Genomic DNA, 27,942 nt, shown 5'->3' on the forward strand with positions numbered 1-27,942 from the left:
TGCCCACAATGAACGTAACTGATAGTATTTCAGTCTCAAGATTATACCCCCAGTAAGTGCTATTAGCTCCACCCAACCCATTAGCCCTGCCCCCTTACTCAGGACCATAGGACCATAAGTAATCCATATCAGGGGCCTTCATACCCGGACATTATCTAAATGAGTTAAACCCTCTCCTTAACGGGACGATAGATCTAGCAGTAGCTCACGATATCTCCACCATCCCAATCTTACTTGTTTCAGGGGATGCTAAGGGCATCCTTTAGGCATTCAGGGGTCGCAGGAGAATCCCAAATTGGGTCTGATGCAGCATAGTATGGGATATTGAGGATTCCCCTGAGACATATCCAATTCTCAAACGCAGCAGTGAGAACTTTCAGCTGAACTTACTTGAAGTACTTGGGGTCTCCAAATTTGTACAGAAAATGCTGGAGTCCTACATCCTTTAAAGTGGTACCAGTTAAGAAAGTAACCTCAAACCTGAGAAACTTAAACCACAGCTAGGTTGACAAACGGCCTGGGAAAACCTCTTCTAAGCCTACCCCATAGTTTAACTCTTACTTTAAGATTATGGAGAAAGTGAGGGAGCAATAACATCAGTTGGAGACTGTTGTAGATTCCATAGTCGTGCACAATTGTCCCAAGAACAGGGCTGTAGGTGAAGAGGGAGGGCCAGTAAAAATTCCTCTTGTGGATCGGGTTGAACCACTTCTCCGTTTTGGAGAGGAGGGAACGATGGGTACCTGCAATGATTGTGCAAACCCCCCTCACCGGTTCATGCTCTGGGAAAGAGTGCAATAGTGCTAGGGAGAGTGAAAAGGATGTGGCATCGGAAGGGATAACGCCTGCTAAGCCTGACAGAGTATCTAGCACTTTGGAAGATATCCTTTCGAGCCTCTGAACAGACATAATGACAACATTTGAAATCTCCAAAGCTAATCAGAAAGAAATCCAGGGGAAATGTAGCATTTTAGAGAGGACGTTTGATGATCTAGATGCATGAATGGCCACGCTGGAGGAGAATTTTGAAAAGTTGTGCATTCTAATAAACACACAAAAAGTGCATGAGGCGGTTTAAAGACCTGCAGGGGACAGCTCCCCTCAATCACAACACAAAAGCCCTGTCTAGGCCCCTGGGTCTGATATAAGAAAGAGTGCTGGATTGTGCCTTTTACAGAACGGTTTTCTTCACCCACCCGAGGGTGGCATGCTTCATCATAGGGCAACCTCCTCACATTATGAACCTGGTGTTTACACATTGCTAATACAGATAATACATCATGTTTGGTGAGGTTTACTTTTATACACCACTCTAACCAGTCTCTTACAAACTACCTGTAAGGGCCATGCAATCTGTTAAAGTAATGTAATTAAAGGACATCACGTTGCACCATCACTATTTGCCCTTTTGATTTGAAATTTTAATCAGCACCGCCTTAGTGTGCAGGCGTATTATGTTTGAAGTCAATGGTTTACATTGTGTGTGTGTGTTTTTATGATGGCACAATACCGTCAAGATACAGAAGTCTCCGTTGTTCTCCGATATAGAACCAAGATGCCACCTTGAGTTTTGAGCCAAGGTGATGGTGTCACCTGGTTACTTGTAATTACGAGTAGGCTATTTTCACTGTTCGTTTGCCAAAATGGCTCTTTGTCTGATCTATTAATAACTTTGTTATGAACACTTATTGGTTCCCTAAAACTGTGTGTGTTAAATTGAACACATTGTCTCTTTTTCATGTAACATACTGACCAGTGGGCCTTACATTTTGAAGTGACGAGCCACTCTGTCCACTGGTGTTGTATATTCACTACTTGTTTGTATGTGGGGAGAATTTACTCCACCTTGCTCTTTTTTGTTGGTCCTGAAGAAAGCCGCTACACCTCTATGGAGGGCATAAGGCTGAAACATGTCGACTCCTGCTGTCCTATTACAGGTTGAATAACCCTCTGCCATAGCTCTTTGTTTTAAGCCTAACTTCTGGACAGTGTGTTTTGGCGTTCCTCAGTGTTTGTTTTAGCTCACACACACTTTTTCCTTTCGCTCCCTCCACTACATCCTGCTCTAATAAAGGTTTTAGGATACCTCTTTTCTCACAGAGAAAAACATCCCAGAGCTCCTTCCTCTCAGAGAGGGGGCTGTAGTCCATATTACGACCAGGTTTGTAATGCTAGGAGGGTGCCCTATGATGAAGCATGCCACCCTCAGATGGGTGAGGGAAACAGTCCTGTAAAAAGGACACTGCAGCACTCTTTCTTATATCAGACCCAGATATCAATCTGGTGTTTGTGTATTCTAATACTCATGAGAATGAAGAACTAAAGTTAGAAAAGAAGGTGTTAATGGATAACCTAGAAAGGTTGGAGAATCATTCTAGATGAAACAATCTTAGACTGCTCAAGGTCCCAAAGGGTTCTGAACCAAATGATCTAAAGGCCAGGTGACTTTCTAAAGGGGGGATCTTACAGGATAGACCGGACCCCGACTTGGAGAAGGAAATACAGGGAGTACACAGAGATCCTTTTAAGCCCTCTCAAAACCGTAAGACCCCACGGAGAATCCTTGTAAACGTCCATGCATATTCAATTAAAGAGGTAATCTTAACCCCTGTTTTAAAAGGGAAGTCTCTAACGTTCGGTGATTACTTATACCAAATGAGATCAGAAATGGGGACATGGGGAAGAGAACAGCACAACAGCAATGGGAACTGGGTACCAGGATTGATGAACTGCAGGAGCTGGGGGCCAGAGTTCAGATGAGGTTCTCTGCAATGCTACAAATTATGTGAAGGAACAAGATTCATAACCTCAGAGACCCTGTTGAGCTATATGCCCTGATATGTGAAATGACGGAGGCTAGTTAAGGTGTAGACTAAATGGGGAGGTCCTGCTTCAATGGCATGTTTAGACATAAGCCGCCATCCCAGTTAAGGGCCCTCAAACAGCGCATAATACGCCAGTGATAGTGGGAGTGGTTCCTCAGGGTGGGTATAGGGGGAGCCTGTTGGATGGGTAGTATAGGGGCAAAAAACTAAAAAACTCCTCTGAGCATTTATTAGGAGATGTGGAAGACACTCTATTTTGAATAAAATGGGACAAAAGAGTTTTTTTACCATGTCATATGGGGGAGGTAGCAAAGGCAATTACAAAGCACAATGCGAGGCAATAAAAAAGAGGGGATTAACAATAGCGATTGCACCAAGAAACCTGAAAAATATAACCGCTGGGCCAAGCATTCTCCCTCTGACAAAGGTGATACAGACCAAACTTATTCCATCAATTACATATGGAAGCGAAGCCATAAGAGGGAGGGTTGCGGAAACATTGAATGGCAACATCGCAAGAGCTCTGAGAATAATATATGGGCTGCCTGGATATACATCTCCTGCTCAAATGCGGCTCAAATTTGGGATACAAAGACAGGAGCTAGCCAGAAAAGGAACTTTTGTTAAAACGTGGTTCAAGATCAAAAAAGGGCAGCCAGAAACGCTAAACTTCTACTTGTGGAGAGAAGTAGAAACCACAGAAACCTGCCCAGCTAGACACTTTTTGGACACTGCACTGGACCAGTTGGGGTTACAGCAACTCTGGGCAACCTCGGGGACTATGGCAAGCTTAAAAAAAATTGTAAACAACATTGTTAAAAAAGAGTCCATTACACAAGACAAAGCGGACTTGACAGAGCGTTCACATGGCTGGCTCACTATTCACTCCTATAGTAAAGCGTCTCCTCAAGCTTACCTGCTCTCTAACTTCTCCAAAACTACCAAAGAGAAGTTTCTGAAATTCAGGTTAGGTTTATTACCAGCTGCATACCATCTGCCACCTTGGTTGCGCCCTCCAAAGCCAGCAACGTGCCGCCTCTGCGGGGAAGGAGAGGAGGACATAGTCCATATCATAAACATCTGCCATGAGCTGATGCGGGAACGCCTGTCACTACTTAGACCAATTTTTAACAAAAACCAAATACGGTCATGCCGACAAGCGGTGCTTGCAAGCTTCACTTGCGAAGACATTCAACTAAGCTGCAACCTGGTAAAAAATTTCACCGCAGCGGACCTTCGATTAAAACCGATACCATCGGATCATCGATGAAGCTGTATTGGAACAGAGATGGTGACGTCTTGTTAATCCTTTGCGCTCACAACTGTAATTGTGTTTTTAAGCATACAATTTTAAGCATTTTTGCACATGTAAGCCTCAAAGGAAAGTATCAATAGGCTAATTACCCTTGTACAAATTAATAAATGTTGATACTGGACTAGGCACTATAAACATGCACCTATCAGCCTGCCTTTACTCTGTAGCTAAGACTCTGATAAGGGGGGCAATTCTGTCTCATGAACTGCTGCTAACCTCTACTGACAAAAATGAAGAAACAAGACTATGGATCTTTAAGGTCGGGGGAGTGGATCCGCCCCGCAATCTCAACGTGTGCTTTTTAGGTCTCGCGACCTATCAATGCTCGCAAGCGCAATGAGCGGAGCGAGAATTCAAGTGCTCAAATACTCGTGAAACCAAGGGTTTCGTTTGTGTGGTTTTCTTTGAGTTCACGTGACCAAACAAGCACGCGCATCAGCCTCCCCCCTCCCTCCTAATTGCATTTTTTCACGGCCGCACAGCACATCAAAGGGCTTCTCCCAGTGTGTGCTGTGCGGCTTCTCCTCCCCTAATTATTCATGGCTGGCCGCTTCAGTTTCCCGGCCGCTCTTGAATTGAACCCTGTGTTCCTGCACCAAAGGTAATTCTAGCTCTCTCCTTCTCTAGCTTTCGCTCTCCACCTAACTCGCCCATCTATCTTTCTCCTCCAATCTACTTGCTCCCTGCTGCTAGTCTTCCGCTTCACTCTCTCTTCCCACTCGAGCCCACCTCCCACCCCTTCTGCCGCTCGCTCTCTTCCTCCTGTCGCCTCTCTCTCCTCCTCTGGCACTGTCCTCTCTCGCCCCATACTCTCATAACTTTTTTCGGAAGACCACTGGTTTGACGTCGGAAGTCTTGCAGAAAGCCAGACTAATGTAGTCGCTATTTTCACACATAAATTGATTTTACCACAGGGAAAAAAGTCTGCGCTCCGTCCTTAAAATTGCGTTCTGATTTATTTTCACTTCTAATACACTGGAGGACTGCCATGCAACAAACAGCTCATCATTTCAACAGCAACTCTTTGACCGTGTTTTTTATTGCGCACTTTGTCTGCTTAGATTGTTTAATGGTTGCGAAATATGTACCTTTTGCCGTGACAGTTTCTCGAATATTCTCTGAGATGGTGTTCAGCATTTAACAGTAAAGTGTTAGGAAAAGGTAGCTCCATGCTAGCAGAGCTCGCAGAGTGTTAGGCCGAACACATAAACTACTTTCCAGCTCCGAAAATGTGGCAGTGTGCAGCAGTCACCAGATGGGGGCTGTTTACGTTTTCTCAGTGCTCTTGAGTGACTTGCAAACCATTTGGCAGCGCCATTGCGGGCCCACCACTCTGCCTTCAGAATGGCTGCCTATTGGTGCATAAACTTTTATGTCCCTCTGTTTGTATCAGCTGCTAATTGGTTTGGTAGCTTTCTCACAGAAATCGCTCAGCACTTACCGAATTCCAGGTTTTCCAAGAAGCAATGCCAATGCGTGGTAATATTCAGACGTGGTGTGGCATGAAATGTACTGTTGGTGGCGCTGTGCCCTTTTACGAGTGCCCTGGTGGTTCAAAGGGGTGACGTGACTATATCACTGCAATCTTCGGTCTTCCCAAAGGAAGTCCACATTACAACTCCCATTTAAACAATTATGTTCCACAGATGATGAATTTCTTTTATTAGTGCCTAACTAATTTTTATGGTGCACAAACAGTAGAACTTGCTACATACCTCGTATTGCACTTTGAAGTTTATTAAAACATACGGTTATGTCTTATTACTAAACACATATGTCTAATATGCACTAAAATAGCACGTAAACTCCGGAATTAATAAAACCCTGGTTTGGCTTTGTTACCATAAAACCAAATGATTGTTTATTTAATCACGGCTTCCCCGTTTCACCACATTGTGTGAGCTTGGACACTTTTTTTGCAACACTGCGCCTCAAATCTCTCACTTAACCAAATTGAGAGTGCGAGGAATCGGCCAATGCTCTTATTAAGTCAGACATGCTAAACCTAGAACATGCTTTACAATTTCATTTTTTATGGACACGCTTCATTGTTTGATAGGATGTCAATTCTATTATTTTGTAATTGTAATTAGATTTATAAGAGCGTGTACCACTCAGCGCCACCCCAGCATTAATCTGCGCAACCATTCAACAACAACTGGTTCAAATATGTTCTCTCAATGTTTCAAGCTTTATTACAAATGTCACAAAAAGATGTTAATATTTCACTTCTGTTTTTGGAACTTCGTCACAATAAAATACACTGAACATAATCTTCACAAAAGTTATTTACAAAAGTTTAAGCTATTGCCATTATAAATAAAAATCACTTTTATTTAAGTATTAATTATTTAAAAAAATTAAAAAGCATTGAAATTTGTAATATCAATACATCTAAGTCACGTAAATACAAAACATGTTGCATTACAAATGCTATAGGTGTCACATTTGCGAAAGTTATAACTATTGGCATTGTAAATGACAAAGCTATTAATTTAGCTATTTTCAAAACCAACACATAAATTAAAAAAAATGACATTTACAAGACCAATAGCTCAAACGTTCCTAATGCGAGACCTATTGGCAACGCCAGTGCTTGTTTTAACTGTGGTTATCAGCCTCTTTTAAACGGATGTTTTATTGCTTATAAACAACGTTCAATTTTTGTAATGGTGTTAATTAACTGTCCAATAAACATATTACTTACTTACTAATATGGGGGAGGTAGGTTAGGTATGGATAATCAGAATTCTAGGATCAAAATACAAAATTTGAATGGATTAAGATCAGGAGGAAACAAGGTAAGGTGGCAGAGTACCTGAAGGACAGTGAGGCCCAGTTAATCATGCTCCAGGAAACCCATCTAGAGCGGCGTGAATGCAGAGCTCATTTTAATAAATTGGGATGGGTACAGGAAGTTGTATGTTCTGAACAGCTTGGTAGTACAAGAGGGGTATGTATCGTGATCAAAAACATTCTTATAAAGTATGTCACTGATAGCACAGGAAGAAGGCTAGTGTCTACATTGCTGATAGGTGCCACATATTTAACGTGTGCATTATATTCTGGCCCGAATTGTGATGATCCCACATCACTAGAGATCTTACAGTTGCATCTGCTGAGAGCCCCTGCACCTATATTATTTGGAGGTGACTTTAATGTAAGTTTAAACCCAGTGTTGGATAGAACGTCAAGAATGAAGTATATGTGCTCCCCTAAAATGTATCATAGGCTTGGATATATAATGAAAGATCTAAATTTAGTTGATAGCTGGCGAAAGCTGGAAGAGATGTTTAAAAGCTTTATTGTTTTATAGTAAAAAGTATGGACACCATTCTGGAATAGATTTTATCTTAGATCATGAATTGTTTGATTATGTTAGTCTGGTGGCCCATCTTCCAGCTGTATTATCGGACCATTCTCCAGTATGTTTAATGTTGTGCATCTGTGGAAGGCCACTATTGAGGAGGTGGACATTAAATAGGGCCCTATTCTTGGAGGAGGCCTTTGGGCTTAAATGGGAAGGGGGACAGAAGTCTTATTTGTCCGTAAATGGGTACGACTAGTCAGCCAATAATTTGGGATACATACAGGCCCCATCTCTGGGGGTAAGTAAGTGGTCAGGTAGATGGAATCAAGCAGTGTGAAAGAGGGAGAAGGCACATAAGGGTAAAATTGGGCGAATGGAAGCTGGGTTGAAAGGCACCTCAATGAATGACCTGTCCAGGCAAGGAAAGCTCCGTCTAGAATTAGAGATGGTGGGCTAGCAAGATTCAATATTTTGCTTATGGAGAGCATTGAAGTTCACTCCTAGCGTGGAAAACAAAGATGGACAGAACAAGAAACTTAATAAACACTCTATTAGGTTCAAGAACAGGGATAGTGCTCAGTACCAATAAGGGTATTGAAAAGGAAGTTTTGCAGTATGTAAGTAAATTGCATGGAGCAGATAAGCGCCCAGACGGTGAGGCTATTAAGAGTTCGTTAGCTGAAATAGAGCTTCTGGTGCTAGCTAAGACTCTGGTCAACACTTGTAGCACAGAGATCACTGAAGAAGTTCATAGTCAGGTTTTAATTCTCAAGGGAGCTATGACTGCCAGACCTGCTGGGCTTCCAGCAAAATTATAGAAGGTATTGGTAGATATCCTTGTGCAACCATTACAGATGCTGTTTAATGCAATCTATGTGGACGGAGAAGCTGCCCCCTTCCTGGTCTGAGGCCACAATCGAATTGGTCCTGAAACCAGCAAAGGACCCTACCAGAGTTTAAACCTATAGGCCAGTATTCTTATTAAAATCGGATTATAAGATCTTTGCAGAAATACTGGCCAGTAGGATAGCCTGTGTAATTAGGACCATAATTCATCCATATCAGGGGGCCTTCATACCGGACATCACCTAAATGAGTTAAACCATCTCCTTAATGGAATGATAGATCTAGCAGTAGCTCACGATGTCCGATTAACTGTTGCAGCATTAGGCGCTGCAAAGGCTTTCAACATGGTCAATTGGGCCTTTTTATGGAAAGCACTTTAAAAAGTTTAGATTCTGTCAGAGCAATACTTAGTCTATACAAATCTCTGGTTACGCAATAATTAGTAAATGGTGAATAGTCTGATGGCTTTGAGATAACAAGAGGCACTAGGGAGCAATCCTTTTGTTCAACATATATGGATCCCCTAGCATAGCAGATCAGGGAGGACTGTTCTATCATCCCTTTTGGTGTCCCCGGGCTTGAGGTTTAACTGGCCTTATATGCAAATGATATTCTGTTGAACACTAGTACTTCAACTCTTTCAAGCCCTAAGGCGATTGAGTGGGCAGCAGGGTTTGGCGAGATAACAGGATCTAAAATAAATGAAGATAAATCAGAGGTTATGTCCTGGGGCGAGTTGCAAAGGTCAGCTGTTTAAGCATCAAATTAGATATTTTAGGGGTTCAGGTTTTGCAAAAATTGAGTGATATCCCAGTGGTTAACATGAAGAATGTGAGTCAGGAAATAGATAAGCTGCTGGGGCAATGGAGTAACCTGCCTCTAACAGTGTATGGGAGAGTAAATGTAGGTAAAATGATGTTTCAGCCCCAAGGTTGCATTTCTATTTTATACAATACAGCTCACATTCTCAAAGGAGCATATTAGTAGATTTCAGGGCACAATCCGAGCCTCTTCACAATTGCCCTCTTATGCTCTAGACAATAAAAACTGCTTTCTTAGTGGCCATGCCATCGGCCATGAGGGTCAGCAATTTGCAGGCACTATCTGTGTACTCTCCTTATACCACCATTTTACAGGACAAGGTGGTTCTCCAGGCACGTGCCTCCTTCCTTCCACAGGTTGTCACTTCCTTCCATGTAGGACAGAGGATTACCCTGCCTACCTTCTTTGCTCTGCCTCATCCCTCCAAAGAGGCAGAGAGACTCCCCCATCTGGACCTAAAAAGAGCATTGTTGTTCCACCTTGACCACATAAAAGAGTTCTGGGTGGATGATCAACTCTTTATGGGCTATGTCGAAGTCAAAAAAAGGGAAGGCTGTGAAGAAGCGGCCCATCTCGTGATGGATCTACTTGTGCATTAAGATCTGCTACGCATTGGCCGAGAAACAGTCCCTTGAGGGCTTGCAGGCTCATTTAACCAGAGACACGTCTGTGAGCACTGCATTAGCATGTGGGGTTCTCCTCCTAGACATCTGTCAGACAGCAACGTAGCATTACTGTACATGTTCACAAAAGATTACTGCCTGGACAATTGGGTCTGTCTTGACAGGCACTTTGCATATTCGGTCCTGCAGGACTTTTTGGTTTGATCGGATTCGCAGACCCAACTCAGGTGAGGTATTGCTGCGGTATCAATTCAAAGGTAAGAGATCTGCAACTAGAAGTCTCTGTCAGCTGAACAAGTTACTTACCTTTGATACGACTTAACGGGTAGAGACTCTAATTAGCTGCAGATTCCTTACCGACCCTACCATCTTCCCAGCCCTGTGAGCAGGTTTAGATTTAAGGGAACTCTTTTCAGGACCTTGAACTTTTCCACACCAATAGTTAGTTCTCATCTTGGCTCTGTGATCCTGGCATGGAAGGTCATGAAGGTAACTGACATCAGCGCTCAAGGTTGCCCCTATATAGATACCAAGCACGTTACTTCCGTTGCGGAGGATGATGCGGAACTGAATGACACCACCTACCAGCGTGCAGGGGTACTTCTAAAAAATCTTCCAAACCCAGTCTGATGCCTGGGATATTCAAAGATAAGGAATCTGCGGCTAGATAGGGTCTCTACCAACTATGGTGTTAATAAAGATAAGCAACTTGTTCTTTAAAGTGTTCAGTTGCTCGCCTCCACTCTGTGTGCTACTATTGATGTAACATTCTTCCTAAACTGCTTAGCTTACATGCTCAGTAATCGGGCTTCTGATGCATACCTCCAACTTCAAATTCCTCACCTTGGGAATACCCCCAGACGCCAGAGTGGAACATGGACAATTTTCTCCAACAATTCCCTCGCGTAACAGTTGGTGGGTTTGTGCGGCTCCATGTTGTGTCAGTCCCGCCCTGGATTGGATACCGAAGCTCCTAATGTGCGACCACCTCGGCACATTGATGCCAGTTCCTTTCTTTCTGGGATCTCTGACACAGATCCAGAGCTGGCTCTGCTTGATTCTGTCAGGCCTGCTAGACTTGTTTCTCAAATTTTTTTTTTTTTTAATAGAATTTTTATTTTGTAGTATGCAAGGTGGAAATAGAAAAGGGGAGGGGAACAGAGCAAGGGATCAAGAAAGAGAAAGGAAAGAAGAACAGGCGACATTCCGCCAAAGATCCCCACACAGGGGGTGCCAAAAGGGGGAACATGTTCGCAAAGGGAGGGGCAGTAGGGCATCAAAATCCACATCAAAGATGGCGGTAGCCAGGTAAAGCGGTGGAAGCGCGGACACGAAGGCCCGTCCGCCACAGTGTCCAAATCGTACCTGGAACTCCAACAGTGGATGCATTGTCCCCAGCCGGGAAGAGCAGCCCAAGCCCCATCTGAGATATAGTGTCCATTCCGAGGGCACAGCAAGTCGCAACAGAAGAGAGAAAAAAAAGAAAGAACTTCCCCAACTACCCCCCCCTACCCTCCGTCCCTCCCCAACACCCAACTCCCACCCGGTGGTGGCGACCAGCATTCACACAATCCACACCAGACACATCCGTAATCAAATTTGGAAAAGATGAAGTGCCCGCAGCGCTGACGGACAAACTGCCGAAGGTCGGCCTCGGGATAAAAACTTCACTAAGGGGCCCCAATTGCACATAAAGTTTTTAAAATTCCCTAGGAAGATGTCTGAAAGACGCTCCAAACTCAACAAACGCCACAGCCGGGCATGCCACAAGGAGACAGCGGGGGCAGACGGGCTTTTCCAAGCGTTTGCCAAAGTCAACTTAGCTGCACCCAAACATAACCACATAATGCGCTTATCCGCCCTAGTCTGGTGTTCAAGCAATGGGTCCCTAAGGCCTAGCAAAACAAAATCCATGGAATTGGGGAGCGGGTACCCCAAAATATCTTTAATGTGGGAGAGAATCTCGGCCCAGAACGGCCGGATGGTGGGACAGTCCCACCATATATGGCTAAAGTCCCCCAACAGCCCACAGCCTCGCCAACACTTATCCGAAGCCGTTGGAAATATGCGGTGTAGTTTAGATGGATATAAGTACCAGTCGAAGAGGAGCTTCATATGGGCCTCCCTGAGGTCGGTAGAATGGTTATGTGTCGTCACCTCCCGCCATAAGCTCCTCCACTCGCTGTCGGAAATGTCCCTCCCCAGTGTGGTGTCCCAGTGATCCTGATATCGCGGCCGTGGAGACATAGTAGTATCTAGCAGCAGCCCATATAGAAAAGAGATCGCTCCCTTCATGGTGGATGTGCGAAGGAGGAAAGTTTCAAATTTCGTCAAGGGTCTGGTAGCGGCATCTACTACACCAGGCGACGTCGCCCAGTGCAGGAGCTGAAGATGTCTAAAGCGCTCCGTCGGCAAACACCATAATCCCTCATACAGTTGTGGAAAGTGAGGGGTTCGGTGCCATGGAACAGGTAAGTGAGGGCCCTACAGCCACCCTCCCTCCAAGCCTCAAAGGGACCCTCCGTCAACGCCGGGGGAAAGGCCGGATTGAAATGGATCGGGGTGAACGGGGACGGGAATGTGGTCCACCGGTCATCGCTACTCACCGTGTCCCAAACCTTCAGCACCGTGCTGGTGGGAGTGCTAATGTACGCGTTTCTGGGTCGGTCCACCTTAGGCTTCCAGGCCAGGTCCCAGACGGAACGACCCGCAACACTCCGATCCATGTGGAGCCAGTGCTTCTCCGAAAGCTGTTGGGACCACTCCACCAGGACTCTCAGTTGGGCAGCCTTGTAATACAAATGCATGTCCGGAAAGCCCACTCCTCCCTCCAATCGCGGGCGCCGGAGAACCGTTAACGGAAGCCGCGCCCGGCCGCCTTGCCAGACATACTTCAGCATCACGGTCTTCAGTCGACGAAAGTAGTCCAGCCCTATCGGGATAGGCAAGGCTTGAAAAAGATAAAGGAGCTTGGGAAGAAGAACCATCTTGAGTGCATGAACCCTACCCAGCCATGAGATAAATTTGGGCTTCCACCGGTCCAATTCTGCCCGAATCGATGCCAACATCGGGGGGAAGTTAGCCTGGAATAAGGCACCTATGGTAGAAGTCAGTCGCACTCCCAGGTAAAGCAAGGATGAGGACGTCCATGAGAGCGGAGTAAGCAGCCGGATCTGTTGCACCTCCCCCGGTGGCAAGGTCAGATTTAAGATGTAGGATTTGTCAAAGTTAACCTTAAATCCCGCCACCGCTTCATATTCAGAGAGTACCGAGTGGACATGGGGTAGCGACAGCGCCGGGTCCCGAAGGGACAACAGGACATCGTCGGCAAAGAGCGAGATCTTATGCTGCTCGCCCGTAAAGGGGAGCCCTAGAATCCGCTCATTTTCCCGTATCGCCAATGCCAATGGCTCTATGCTAAGGGCAAAAAGGAGGGGCGAGAGGGGGCAGCCCTGGCGCGTCCCACGGGAATGGCAAAAGCTCCCGGATCTATGGCCGTTAACCAACACTCGGGAGGTAGGGCTATTATAGTTGGCCTCAATCATCCTAATAAAATGGGGCGAGAACCCGAAGGCCACCAGCGTCCGGTGCAGGAACCCCCAATCAACGCGGTCGAAGGCCTTCTCCGCGTCAAGCCCTACCAACACCGCTGGGATGCGGAACCGTTCCGCTTTCTCAATGAGATGGACGACGCGCCGCAGATTATCATGAGTCTGCCTACCCTTAATGAAACCAGACTGATCAGGATGGATCAAGGCAGGCATCAGGTCTTGCAGCCTGCCCGCCAGGATGGAGGAGTACAGTTTAGCGTCCAGGTTGAGGAGCGCTATCGGACGGTAAGATGTACAGGAGGTAGGGTCCTTGCCCGGTTTGGGGATAATAGTAATCAACTCTTCGGCCATGGAGTCCGTGGTTCTACCATCCGTCGCCATCGCGTTGAAGAGGGAGACTAAGTAGTCGCAAATGTCGGGTGCAAACGTTTTATAGAAGAGGGCCGTATAGCCGTCAGGCCCAGGGGTCTTATGCAGCTTCAAGGCCTTGATAGTATCCAAAACTTCTTCCCGAGTGATGGGGGAGGATAACAAGTCATTCCATTCTCTGGAGACTTTTGGGATAGGCAGACCTTCCAGAAACCTGGATTGAGCCTCCGGGTCGAGAGCGTCGCTCGAGTAGAGCGCTGCATAGGAGTGACCAAAGATGGCCGCCTTGTCCGCGTCTTTGTGCTGAACAGAGCCCGCGTGGTCACGCACGCCCCCTATATAATCCCGTTCGCGTTTGTCACGAAGTTGCCGCGCCAGGTGGCGCCCAATCTTATTGCCTTGAGAGTAGGAGGCACGCCGAAGGCGCAGAAGAGTGAATTCCGCCCTGTTGTTATAATGGGCCTTCAGTTTCCCTCGCACCGCCGTCAGGGGGCGCAGGGTCACCCTGGAGGGGTTCGCTTTGTGGGCCTGTTCTAAAGCGGCAAGTTCCGTTTCCAGGGCTTCCCTCTCTTCCCGCCGCAATTTATTCAGGCTCGCGTTGAGAGCGAGGCACGTGCCCCGCAGGGAGGCCTTGCATGCGTCCCACGTGTTATACACCGACGTGTCAGAAGGAGGATTGAGGAGAAAGAAATCACCAATAGCCTTGCGTAGTGCCTTACAGGACACCTCATCCCTCACCAGAGCCGCCGGGAAGTACCATTTTCGCCAACCATCTCCCCCCGCGGCCCAATGTAGTCCCAGAACCACCAGGCTATGATCCGATAGCGAGAGCGGAAAGATATCAGTCAGTTGTATATCCCCCCTGAGAGCCTGGCTAACCAAAATGTAGTCTATGCAGGAGTATGAACGATGAACGTGAGAGAAGAAAGTGTAGTCCCTGGCCTGTGCATGGACAAAGCGCCAACTGTCTACCAGCCCCATGTCACTCAATTGACGCTGTGTTTCCTCCGAGAAGACGCCAGTGTCCGCCCTACGCGCTCCAGAACTATCCAGGCCCCTGTCCCACACCATGTTAAAGTCTCCCAGCAGGATTAAGTGCCCATCCACAAAGTCACCCATCTTATCTAACAAACCCTGCAGAAAGCCATTCTGACCCGCATTCGGAGCATACACTACAACAAAAGTACACAGGCGACCATACAGCGTCCCTTTCACCATCAGCCAGCGACCCTCCTTATCAACACTCACCCCCAGGGGCTGAAAGTGGAGGGAAGCCCGGAAGAGGAGGGCCACCCCTCTATGCTTCGTGGGCGCTGACGCCCTGTAGATAAGGGGAAACTGCCTATGGCGAAGTCTCATTTCGTCCCTCCTAGCCAGGTGGGTTTCCTGAAGAGCAACCACATCCAGGTGATGGTCCGAAATGTACTTCCAAAGCTTCTGCCGCTTCTGTGGGGAATTGAGGCCCTTCACGTTCCAGGTGCCTATGCTAACAGGCATAATGGGGAACTAAAACTCTATGCCATGTATACGTCCAGACCCCCACGCCTCACTTCTAGACCCCCGTCAAACACCGGGTCCCAAGTCCATCGGGGACACCCATTCATAGGGAACCAAGAAAAAGACCCCAGCCACAACCACACTGAGGGGACCACCCGCAGTCTCCCCAAGCCTTCTAGGACGGCCCCTCTTCCAGAAAGCGCAAGAGCTGAGGGGGCACCATCATAGAGCAGAAGAAAAAACGTAAGGGTGAATAGCATCGAAGTCACCAACATCACGCATCCATCACACACGGTCGCCACCACACCCCCCCTTACCCCCAACCCCAACTTTCCTGCCACTGTACCCACACTCAGAGCACCAACTGACCCACCCCCCTGCAACAACCCAAAAACCAAAAAAACAGAGCACAAGGCCCGCAACCTGAATCGAACGTTCAGCAGTTCCAATGGGCCACAGGTCACACGGTCCACACCAGACTGGAATCGGGGTGGGGGCACCAGTTCGGGGGCCCCCAGGGCCAAGGCCCGGGGTGTCTTCTCCAAAAGTACCATAATACCCCAGGGCAGTAGGAGCAGAGACCCTCCGGCGCCCAACAATCGAAGAAGTCAGGGATCATGCCGCTCCAGAGCTGTGCTGAGTGTCCGCAAGGGTGGCCGAGGCCACCGACGCCACCGCCGACCCCCTCTCCTGCAGGCTGATAGAGTGGTCCGGACGCATTCGATCCGGGGAAGCGCCAACCCGGTGCCAAGATGAAGAGCGACGGCGCCGCCGCGCTGGTGAGGACTGCGCCGCTTGAGATGACGGGTCCTCCTCTAGCCCCAGCAGCTCCCTTGCGGCCTTCAGAGAGCGGATCTGCTCCAACCTGTTCTGCCATCTAAATATAATCCGGAAGGGGTGACCCCAGGAGTAGGAGATGCCACGCTCCCTCAGAAAAGCAGTGACTGGCCGGAATTCTCTCCGTTTTTGAAGCGTGGATGCCGCCAGGTCCTGGAACAGCTGCGGTCGATGGTCACGAAAGTGCAGGGTGGTGATGGCCCTGGCCTTCCGGAGGATACGTTCCTTCATTTGGGAGTCATGGACACACCCGAGGATGTCCGGGGGAGGGCCACCCCGCCTGGGCAGGCCGACTCTGTGCACCCTATCCAACTTGATCTCCTGAACCTCCTCCTCGTCCAGCACTTGTAGGAAGAGGGCCTGCACATATTCTCTCAAGTCTCCAGCCTCCCCGTCCCAAGGGACCGCTCTGATGCGGATGTTGTTTCTCCTGGAGCGGTTTTCCAGGTCCTCGGCGTATGCCTGCAGGTTCAGGTTCTGGTCAGTAAGGCGGAGAACATCTTGTTGCAATTGGTGAACGTCATTCGCCATGCTTAGGTCATGATCTTCTAATGTGGCCACCCGCTCACCAATTCCGTCCACATCTCTCCGGACCTCCCGTAGGTCCGACGCTAGTTGAGCGCGAAGCTCGGAGATGTCCTCCTTGATCGAGGCAAAGAGTTCCGACATGAACGCCTTGGTGGCGGGTGCCTCCTCGTCCGACTGTCTAGGCGAGCCACTAGCTCTGGGGGAGGATGGCGGTTGCGACGCTTTAGAGGCTCCGTCCTTCACTGTCCTCCCCTTGCGCGGCAAGTTCGACATCGCGGCGGAGCCGTGGGAGCAAGGCCGCCCAAGATGTAGGCCGCTCAAAAGCACCTGCGTCACAAGCAGCAGCCGCCCGAGAAAATGGCGGCGTGGAGGCCTCCCGTCAAGGATCCAGAGGGACGGCACCAGGCCCGGAGTCCCCGTCCCACACAGCCGGGCCCCGAATACAACCACTAGACACCGCCAATTCACAACTTAGTCCACTATCACCGGGCAGTGTTGGCTGGGGAATCAGTCCGCAGAGCAGAGCAGGCCTCTGAGCCAGCCAATGTCCAGTCCCGGGCGCTCCGCACAGGCCCAACAGCCCCGAGCCGCAGGTGATGCAGGGCACGAGGCCACCCCAAGCAGTACAGTACTCACAGGGACGGGGAGGACCCTCCGACCCAGCAGAGGCCGTCGAGGGCGCCGACGCGTTGGTCAGGAGTAGCCGCGGTCAGATCGGACAGCCCCGCCAGAGATCCGCGGCTCACTTTCCACGTGGTCAGCCGTTCGTCGAGCCTCTCAGCCCTTCAAAGCAAGGAGCTCACCAGCAAACCAGTGTCCCGCTGTAGAGGAGGGAACACGATGGCGAGGGAAGGCAGAAGACGTCCGCCGCTCCGCGAAGCCACGCCCAGCCGGCGCCGAGTCACAGCACTCCACGGCGGCCTCGCTCCCACGCAAGGCCGGTGCTCAACAGGCCCGAAGATGAAGGGCACCTGGTGGCGTTGTACAGCCACTCCGGGACTCGCCGGGGACACCGGACCACTCCGCTCGATGCCGCTGGCCTCTGCGACCGTGTCAGAGCTGATTGGCGCCCTGAAGGCGATGCTGTACAATGCTTAGCAGGTCGGGCGCCGGAGCGACTCGAAAGCACGTCTTACTCTGACGCCATCTTGGCCACGCCCCCCCTTTCTCAAAATGTTTACAGTGACGCCGACTGTGTGCATGGACCTCTTTTTGTGACCACCCCGGGCTTGGGACCATTGCCACACCTAATGTCCCATTTTGTGCTAAGTCCAAAGCCAGAACTCAGTGCATCAACACCACTGATGCAGGAAGGGGAAGAGAAAGTCCTTTCTGAAGCGAATCCGCTGCAACTTCCTTCGAAGTAGCAAACCTCACCTCCTTTAGACTACTTTGATTCGTAAACACTTCCATTCCTTTCTGACATGCCTGACCCCTATGATGATGACATTCATGTCAGTGACAATGACAGACTTTTTCCGGACCTCTGAAGTTGCCAGGGGCTAGACAACAGACCTGTCTACACTCCCCTACTCCAGCTCCAGTAACTGTAGAGTCTTCCTCCTTTGTAATGCGGATTAAGATGGCAGCAGATATCCGAGACTTACAGCTTCCCACCACTGAGGTCAAAACCGATGTTCTTACAGAGTTCCTACAGCCAGCACAGATGGTACAGTTGCCCAATCAGAGGCTGAACCACCTTTTCAAATCATAATAGGCAGAGAATTACTCATATCAATGGGTGCGCCAATTCCTCCAAAATGAATATGCTCCACAACTCCGAACATACCTCCTACTCCTACACCACAGCACCCCTGTCTGCAACAAATGTCGATACTGAGGGGAAGTTTCGTCTCTCCTGGAAATGGGAGCCAGAGAGAAGGTGCTGCCAATAGAGATCAGGATTGGTTAATATTCCCATTACTTCCTCGTGCTAAAGAAGGACGGACCATTTATGTTAAACTCAGTTTTATCTTTCTGAACTAAGGACGAGTTCAAAATGGTTTGTCTGCCCTGGATCGAGACGGCTGCATGGTGGAGTTGGATCTGCAGAACACATATTTCTGCATCCTTGTACTGCAGTCCCACAGGCATTACCTGTAGTTTTAAGTAGACCGTGAGCACTTTCGGTTCTCCATGCCCCTCTTAGTCCTTAACTCTGCACCACTGGTGTTCACGACAGTGATGGATGTGGTCGCTGCTCAACCTTAGAGGTTGGGAATACCAGTCTTCCCGTACCTCGACGACTGGTTGTTGAAGGCGAGTGTGCCTCAGACAGTCATGGACCACCTCCAGATGATTGCCGATCTGTTGATATCGCTGGGGTTTTCCATTTTTGTGCCAGTCATTTCTGGCTCCTTCACAGAGACTCCCCTACATTAGAGCCATCCTGGACACAGTTCTTTTCTGTTGTGTCCCATGGCGGAGTGCGGGCTCGAACACTGCCTTGAGACATTCTTTTGCTGACCTACTACAGTTCCCAGGCTCCTAAGCGGATGCGCGCGACGGAAGAGGCAGGTGACGTCATCGCGCTATCCTTCACGAGGAAGCTGGGAACTGCGGAGCGCCGCCGTTGATTCTACTTTCAACGAGGAAGATTACGGTGGGGGTGTTCGCACCGACTCTAAGTTTATTCATGTACTGATCGATTGTCAGTTGACATTCTGGTTCCAGATTCTTGTTGGTTTTCGTTTTTTAAGGCATTTCCGAAGGTGCTTTAACCTGAAGTCTGTGTGTTTCATACTAATTCCGTGAGGGGGAGCTCCGATCTTCCAGCATTGGGAGAGTAGTTTCCTCATTGGCATTTGGAGTGCCTCTCTGCTTTGGGGGGTACTCGTGACTTTGTTGGCTGCGCTCACCTCCGGGCGCGGCAGTTTACAGTTGGCTGCGCTCAGCTCCGGGCGCGGCAGTTTACATCACAAGTAAACTTGTACCTTTGTTTGTTGTGCTCACCTCTGGACACGGAATTGGAAAAATTGGGTGACTCTCTGCGTTAAGAGAGTAGAGATGGCTCTGGATACTGTACTCACCTTCAGACACTTAGGAGGTGACTTGGAGCGTCTCTCTGCTGTAAGAGAGCACTCGTGACTTTGATCTACTGTGCTTGCCTGCGGGCACTGATGGAGTATCTTTTTTGGTGCTCCCTGAGTTTCATTGGAAGCTATTTCATGTTATATATTTAAGGGTGAGTTTAACCCGTAGCGCAATCCTTTGACTTGGATATTTGAATGACTTATTGCGCAATTTATGTCTCTTTGCAACAGGGGTACTTGAGCTTCGCCTGGCAGGCTGTTTTTCCCCAAGCCCCCCCTGTTGAAGTCTAGTGCATTTATCTGTTTGGTATGTAGTAGCGATGCCTTTTTTTTACAGTGACATGTCATTGATTTGTTGATATCAAAATAACCTAGAGTTCTTGGCATTTTAGAATTGAACGTTCTTTGCATCTCTAGATTGCCAGGCAAAGCACCATTATTTTCCTTTACAGGTATTGCATCTTATTTGTGTATGTACAGAAAGATAGCCTGTAGCACTTGTCATCTAGTATAAGTGGTCGCATTGTGTGGGCTTGACTCATAGTGCCTTGTTCTCGTTTCAGCTCTCTCTCCCTGCTGTCCCCATCCTGACCTTCCCTGTTTTTTGTCCCTCACTTGACCACTCCTTTGAGTCTGTGGTAATTCAGACCTGGGGGCTGTCTAGTGGTGGAACCCATTGAGCATCGTACGATCCTGAGGACACCCGGACCTGACATTTTCGAATCCATCCCTTCACCTCAATAATTCCGAGGCATTTGGTTTTGATCCTGATGTTTCAACCCTTGACCTGAGGCTCAGTGAGAGCATCGCTCAGGCTTCTTGGCTTCCTGTATCCTACTTGTGGACCATGCAAGGTGGCACATGCAGACTCTGTGTGGTTTTGAAGTCTTAGTCTCTGCACCAAGAAAACCTTCTGATACCATCCAACTGTCGGAAGGGACAGCATAAGCTATGCAGCGGTGGCTGCTGGTCTACAATTGGACCGGTGGCAGACTTATTTCCTTACCCCATCTGGAGCTAGCAGTTGTGAAAAATACGTTGCTACTGGATTGTGGAAGCCACCTGGGAGACGTGGAGATTAGAGGACTGTGGTCTCCAGCGGAGACCTGCCTCCAAATCAACTTCCTGGATCTTCAGACGATTTACTTGGCACTGAAATATTCCTCCTGTCCATCAATGCAGAAAGGGGACAGATTCTTACAGATAACACCACAGACCGGCTGGTGTGGTGTTGCAGATCCTGTACCAAGAGGCCAAAAACCTCTGGAACCGTCTGGTCCGGGCTGGGCATCTCTCTGGTTGTACAGCGCCTGATTGGATCTTTAAAAATATGGTGGATAAACGTAGCCAGTTTTACCTAGCGGATCATGAATAGCAGCTGCACTCAAAGGTGGCACAACCCTTGTTCCAGCAATGCAGAGAATCCTGGCTCGATCTTTTTGCCACCACAGAAAATGTACAGTATCCAAGCTTTTGAGCGCTAGGGTCTCAAGGAGGTTCTGAATCAGAGACACCTTTCGGTTGAATTGGAGCTTGTTATGCTTTTGGAGCTGAGAAACCAAGGTTCGAGCCTCATGATCAATTTCCACATCCTTTGATTCTGGGCAAATCACTTAGTCTCCCTGTGCCTACCAAAAAAATTAATGTGTCCTTGTGTAACGTAACCAGTACTCATGTAAAGCACTCCAATACCTTCTGGTCGAGTTTGTGCCAAATAAATGAGCAAAAAAAAAAAGTACTGGGTGGTTATACTGGCAATTAGTGTTCATTCTCCCATCCACCTACCTCTTTGGCAGCACCTCCTGTTGCAGCAACAAGGCAGAGTCCTGCACTCAAGCCTCCACAACCTATACCTCCATACTTGGAGACTGAGCAGTGACACTTGGTGCCCCTTGAATAAAACAGTCTATATGTGGCCCTGGGAGAAGTTTGTTGTCTGGTATTCTTCTGTAGTATCCAACCTTTACAGGCAGAGGTTTCTGATATTCTGCTGTTTTCGTAACCTTTGGCCCAGCAAGGGCTTCCTGTGGCAACAGTTAAAGGTTATTTGCTTACTCTTGCAGCCTTCTTATATTTACCTGATCAGCCATTTTTGTTTAAATCGCCTGTTGTAATGCGTTTCCCCAAAGGACTTCCCCATATGTTCTTGCGAACACCATTTATGATGCCCCAGCGGGACCTCAATCAGGTTCTCACTTTCCTCATGTGCACCAAATTTGAACCAAGGCACAGCTGTTATCCATGACTGCTCCCCTTGAAGATGGCATTCCTCATATTGATAATGCCAGGTTGGCACATAAGTGAATTGCAAGCAATATCTATCTATCTATCAACAATACTGTAAAGCCAAGCTATGTGTACCTCTTTGCTTTCCATGTCCGTGTTCCCATTTAGAATATAGATTTAGGTCTCTGTATTATTCTTATCTAGAATGTTAAGCCGGGATTCCTGGCAGTTGAGCTTGAGCTGTTTGTGGATGAGGTTTATTAAATGATACGTCGTTTTACTTTAACTTATTGTCTTTACTTATTTATGTGGTAAACACCACATTTATTTGGCGACGATCGGAAGAGAACCCTTCCTACCTCAACACAAAGCCTGATCCCATGCTGTCTCATCACTCCTCCAGCGGCTGATCGGTTTGAAAGGAAGCGTGGTCTTCCCTGCGGCTGTTGCATTTTAATATAGTAAGCGGTGTGGCGGGAGGTCAAATGAAAAGGGCATAATTAATTTAAGAAGAGAAGTCGGGAGAATGCATCGCGATCTCTGTGTCTTTCACTGACGTTGTCCTGTACGTCTGCGTTCCACTGAAAGCTGACGTCTGATGCATCGCGATCTCTGTGCGTTTCACTGACGTTGTCCTGTACGTCTGCGTGTGTGTTCCACTGAAAGCTGACGTCTGCGTGTGCGTTCCACTGAATGCTGTCTTCGGAAAGGAACGCTGGAGATTCTTTGATAAGATTGGCGTCTGCGTGTCGAAGACGCGCTACGTTCAGATCTCCATGGCAACTACACGCTTTTCCTGTGATTATGACGCATAAGCTAAAAAAAAATATGTAATTGACGTAGAAAAGGCGGACAGCGTTCTTCTTGAAACAATTATCGATTCTAAGTTAAAAATAGCCATATTATCGGCGCAGTGCTTCCTTAAATTTTCCTTTTCACAGTGCAAATACAGCTCAAGAAAAGAGTTATAAACTTTCAAGGACAATTGAATTCTATAAAAAAAAATAAGAGTTTAATACATGTATGGTGAATAATAAATCCCAAACGAAAATAGAGATATTTTCAAGAAAACTCTTTAAAAAAAATATAATTCTGTAAATTAAAAAAAAAGCAATATGCAGAATGTAACTTAACCAGCTTTTTTTTTTAACAAGTCCAAGAGAGCCTAATGTAAAATGGCAAATTTGGAAGAAAATATTTGCTAACTACGCAAGAGTGTGCGGAACAAATCTAAATGCTGAAAGAAAACATTCATTATTACTTCATTGCTTAGGAGGTGAAGGTCAGGATGTACTAGAACATCTCCCGGAACTTAGTGCGTTTGAGCAAAGGAATTTAAATGAGTATGAAATAGCAATAGAACAATTGGATAGACATTATCTTCCCAGACTGAGTACTATTATGGAAAGATATAATTTTGGTTTGAGAGGTCAAAAGAAGGATGAATCAGTGGAAGAATACGTTTCTGCGTTAAGGAAGTTGGCCTCTTCATGTAAATTTGGTCAAACGTTAGAAGAAAGAATAAGAGATCAGTTTGTGTTAAAATGTGCACATGACAGTATCCGGAAAGAACTTTGGCTTAAGGATGAACCTCCGCTGGAAGAAGTTTTAGTTATTGCGAAACAAGTTGAACACATGACCAAATGTGTGGATGAATTGAAAGGAGAAAAGGAAAAGGCATCTATTTCTGAAAATAAAAGTGAATTAAAGGTTGAGGAAGTAATTTGTCAAGTAAAAAAAGAAGATAAAGAAACTGGATAAAAGTGACTTTACGTCAAATAGTTATAATTCTAATGTCACAAATATTAACAACAAATTTTCCTGTTTCAGATGTGGAAATATTGGTCATCTTGCCAACTCTCCAATTTGTCCTGCCTTGAAATCTATTTGTAATAATTGCGGTAAGAGGGGACATTTATCAAAATGTTGTAGAACTAAAATCAATAAGAGAGAGAATGTTAATAGAAAATGGTCTCAACCTCATGTGAAGACAGTTACTTTTCAAGTTAATGGAAGCCATTTAGAACACCCTTCCCATTTGGTGAAAGTTGATAATGCATTAATTGAGTTCAACTTTGATTCATGTTCGCAAATTACTATGATTGATGAAGCATTATTACTTAAAAATTTTGGCAAAAAAGTAAAGCTCTTTAAAAGTGACATATTGCCTTTGGGTTATGGAAATTGTTGGGTTATTTTCTGGCTACCATTGAATTGGGAAGTCGCATTATTCCTGGTAAAATTTATGTAACCAAACAGGATGATGCATTGATTAGTTGGAGACATCAACGTGACCTAGGTGTTAAGCTTAATCCAAATGCTTCGCCTCAAGTACAAATAGAGGAGGTGGAGGATTTGTCTTCAATGTTTGCGGAAAAATTTCCAAATGTTTTCAATGATAATTTAGGATGTTTAAAGGGTTACAGGCATTGTATTAAATTAAAGAAAAATGCTGTTCCGGTTACAGCGAAGGTTAGGAGTATTCCTTTAGGCGAACAAGATAAGGTACAGAACGAAATCGATAAACTCATTAAGAATCAAATTATTGAGCCTGTTGAGGCCACAGAATGGTTGGCACCCATTGTGATAGCTAAGAAGCCCACTGGTGAGATTCGTTTATGTATTGATTTACGTGCCTTAAATAAGGAGGTTGTTGTTGACAGGTTCCCCTTGCCCAATATTGATGAAATCGTTGGGACCTTGGAAGGTGCCAAGTACTTTACCACCTTAGACTTGGCATCTGCTTACCACCAAGTAGAGTTAGATGAGTCCTGTCAAGACTTAACAGCATTTATTACTCCAATGGGCACATTTAAATTTAAAAGGATGCCATTTGGGCTGATTTTAGCTGCTTCTGTTTTTCAACGCATTATGGCTCGTATTCTCAAAGGTCTGTGTGGTGTGAAGTGTTATCAAGATGATTTGTTAATTTATGGAGCTGATAAGCTTGAGCATAACGATTGTTTATGTGCGGTTTTAGAGAGATTGAGTGAAGCTGGTTTGTCACTTAAGAGAGAAAAATGTAAGTTTGGTCTGGAAGAGGTGAATTATCTGGGACATTGTATAAAGAGTGAAGGTGTTTTTCCAAAAAATGAGTTAGTTGAGTCTATTGACAATATGGCTGAGCCAGTGAATAAGGAGGAGTTGCTTTCGTTTCTTGGCATGGTGGAGTTCTATGGAAAATTCATCATACATTTTGCTGATAAAACTAAAAATATGAGGAAACTTACTGCCAAGAGTGTAGTCTTTGAATGGTCGAATGAGTGCAAGAAAGAATTTGAAGAAATTAAAGAGGAGTTGAAGAAAGCTCCTTGTCTTCATGCATTTGTTCCAGGTTTTCCAACTTATTTATTTACTGATGCTAGTGATAAAGGTCTAGGGGCAGTTTTGGTTCAAAGTAAACAAGGTAATGATTCCCTCATTGCTTGTGCTTCAAGGTGTCTCAGGGGATCAGAATTAAATTACTCTGTCATAGAGAAAGAGTCTTTAGCAATTTTTTGGGCTCTGAGAAAATTTAACAATTTAATTTGGGATACTAAGATTTTTGTTATGTCTGATCACAAGCCTTTAAAAGAGGTCTTTTGCAAAAAGGGATTAGATTCGATTTCATCTAGGATTAGGAGATGGATTATTTCATTGCAAGAATTTGATTTTGTGGTACAGTACATACCTGGAGTTTCCAATAAATCTGCTGATTGTTTCTCGAGACTGGTGAAAAGTGACAAAATGTGTCTTGAGGATGTATTTGAAGAGGATGATATTATAAATGTCTGTGAAGTTACGGAAGGTGTTGTTGAGGAACATGAGTGGAAAAATGAATTAGAGAAAGATGAGGATTTAGTCAAGGTTATGGGCATGTTGAGAGGGAAACAACGTTTGGAAAAACCTTGGTCTCTTGTTTCTGAAGAATTATCGATTTCTGATGGAATGTTGACACGTGGTGTGAGACTTATACCTCCGTCCTCCTTGAGGAACAAATTGTTGTTGCATGCACACTGTGGTCAATTAGGTATAGTGAAGACTAAAGAGATGTTACGAACACAATTTTGGTGGCCTGGAATGGATTTAAAAATAGAAAGAATGGTTAGAGATTGTGTGGAGTGTTCTGCAAGCGATAACATTCTTAAGACTAAACACATGCCCCTGGTTTGCAGAAATTTACCTAATCATCCGTGGGATGAGATTGCCATTGATATCCTAGGGCCACTTTCTGGAGTGTCTGACACTCCTTACTTGATTGTTGTAATTGATTTATATTCTAAATGGATTGAGGTGTGCGCTGTTAGTGATATTACCTCTGATTCTGTAATTAAGTTTTTGGAAGAAATTTTCAAAAGAGAAAGTTTTCCTAACAGTATTTTGTCTGACAATGGTCCTCAATTCTGTTCTGGTGTCTTTAGTGAATACTTGGAAAAATCGTGGGGTTGTTCACAAGAAGTCTTCTTTGTATCATCCCGAAACCAATGGTGCTGTTGAGAGAGTGAATAAAACATTGAAAGAGTGTATTCAACTTGCTAGAGCTAATGGCTTAAATTGGAAATTAGCTCTCAAGGAAAGGATAGATGCCTATCGGTGTTCACCTCACTCCACCACTGGTAGGTCCCCTTTTGAAATATTTAAAGGGAGAGTTCCCAATACCATGTGGTGTCCAGGTTGGATGAAGTTGAATAAAGGGATTGTAGATAATCGCATTGGTCCATGGAGGGAGAGTGAGTTGAAGAAGCAAGCTAACAGGAAAAGATACTATGATGATAAGAAATGTGTTCGTTTCCAAGAGGTCAAGATTGGTGATTTGGTTAAAATTAAAGCACCTGTGGGACGTAAATCTTGGTCTAAATACACCAATGTTAGGTCTGTCATAAACGTTTTTAAGAACGCTATTAAAACTAATGATGGGAGAATTTGGAACAAGAGTCGTGTTGTAGTTGTTAAATCCATGTTTGGTGAGCAATGTAATTTTGATGCAGTTAATCATTTGTTTGGTTCAATTGGTACTCCTCCATCTTGTTCCAGTAATTCTCCCGGAGTCCGTGCAAGGAGCCAACGAATACGCAAGGTTCCTGCTTACATGAATGATTATGTATGATCTCTTTTACTTAATTTTTATTTTATTGCATGTGTTCTTTATTTTGTTGAGAAGGGAGATGTGTAATGCCAAGCTATGTGTACCTCTTTGCTTTCCATGTCCGTGTTCCCTTTTAGAATATAGCTTTAGGTCTCTGTATTATTCTTATCTAGAATATTAAGCCGGGATTCCTGGTAGTTGAGCTTGAGCTGTTTGTGGATGAGGTTTATTAAATGATACCTCGTTTAACTTTAACTTATTGTCTTTACTTATTTATGTGGTAAACACCACAAATACATCAACATTTTTCTGAACAAAACTGGTCTTATGTACTAAGTGGCATTCCTACAGACAGCTGTCCATGTTTTTCCACATAGGACAGTCTTCTACCCTGCCAGCTTTCTTCACCCAATCTCATCCATCCAAGGAAGAAAAAAAAAATACATTGCCTAGATTCAAAACTAAATCTGAGCTTTTCAATCAGTCACACCAAGGAACCTTTAATTGAATTTCATCTCTTTGTAGGCTTCTCTGGGGCGAAAAGAAATGGAAAAACTGTTCCAAAAGGAAGTCTCTAGATTCATTGTCCTATACATCAAAACTTGATATGGATTGGCCAATTACAGCCTTCGAAAGGCCTGTGTGATCATTCTAACACGCCACTGGCACGCAGTGTGTAAGTCTTGGGAATCTGCCGGGCTGCTTCATGGACGTCAGTTCACATGTTCATAAAGTACTATTGTCGGTATAATCGGGTCTGGATGGAAGGGCATTATGCCTGATCTATCCTGCAGGATTACCTTGTCTGAGTCATTCTGCAGACTCACCACCTTAGCAGGTACTGATTTGGTATCCACATGTTTAGTCTGGGTTTAGAAGTATTCATCATGAGAGCAAGTTACTTACCTTTGGTAATGCTCTTTCTGGTGCCTACTCTGTCTAACCGCAGATTCCTCACTGGCCACCCAACCTCCCTGTTTGTTTGGTCCATAATAATAAAATTCAAGTTTAAAGATCTGAACACTGGCACAATCTGGTTACAGTGATTCCATATATGAAAGGTGGGATGAGTGCACAACTTATTTTAAGCAGTTAG

The sequence above is a fragment of the Lissotriton vulgaris genome, chromosome 7 (genome assembly GCF_964263255.1).
Source record: "Lissotriton vulgaris chromosome 7, aLisVul1.2, whole genome shotgun sequence".
NCBI classification, from domain to species: domain Eukaryota; kingdom Metazoa; phylum Chordata; class Amphibia; order Caudata; family Salamandridae; genus Lissotriton; species Lissotriton vulgaris.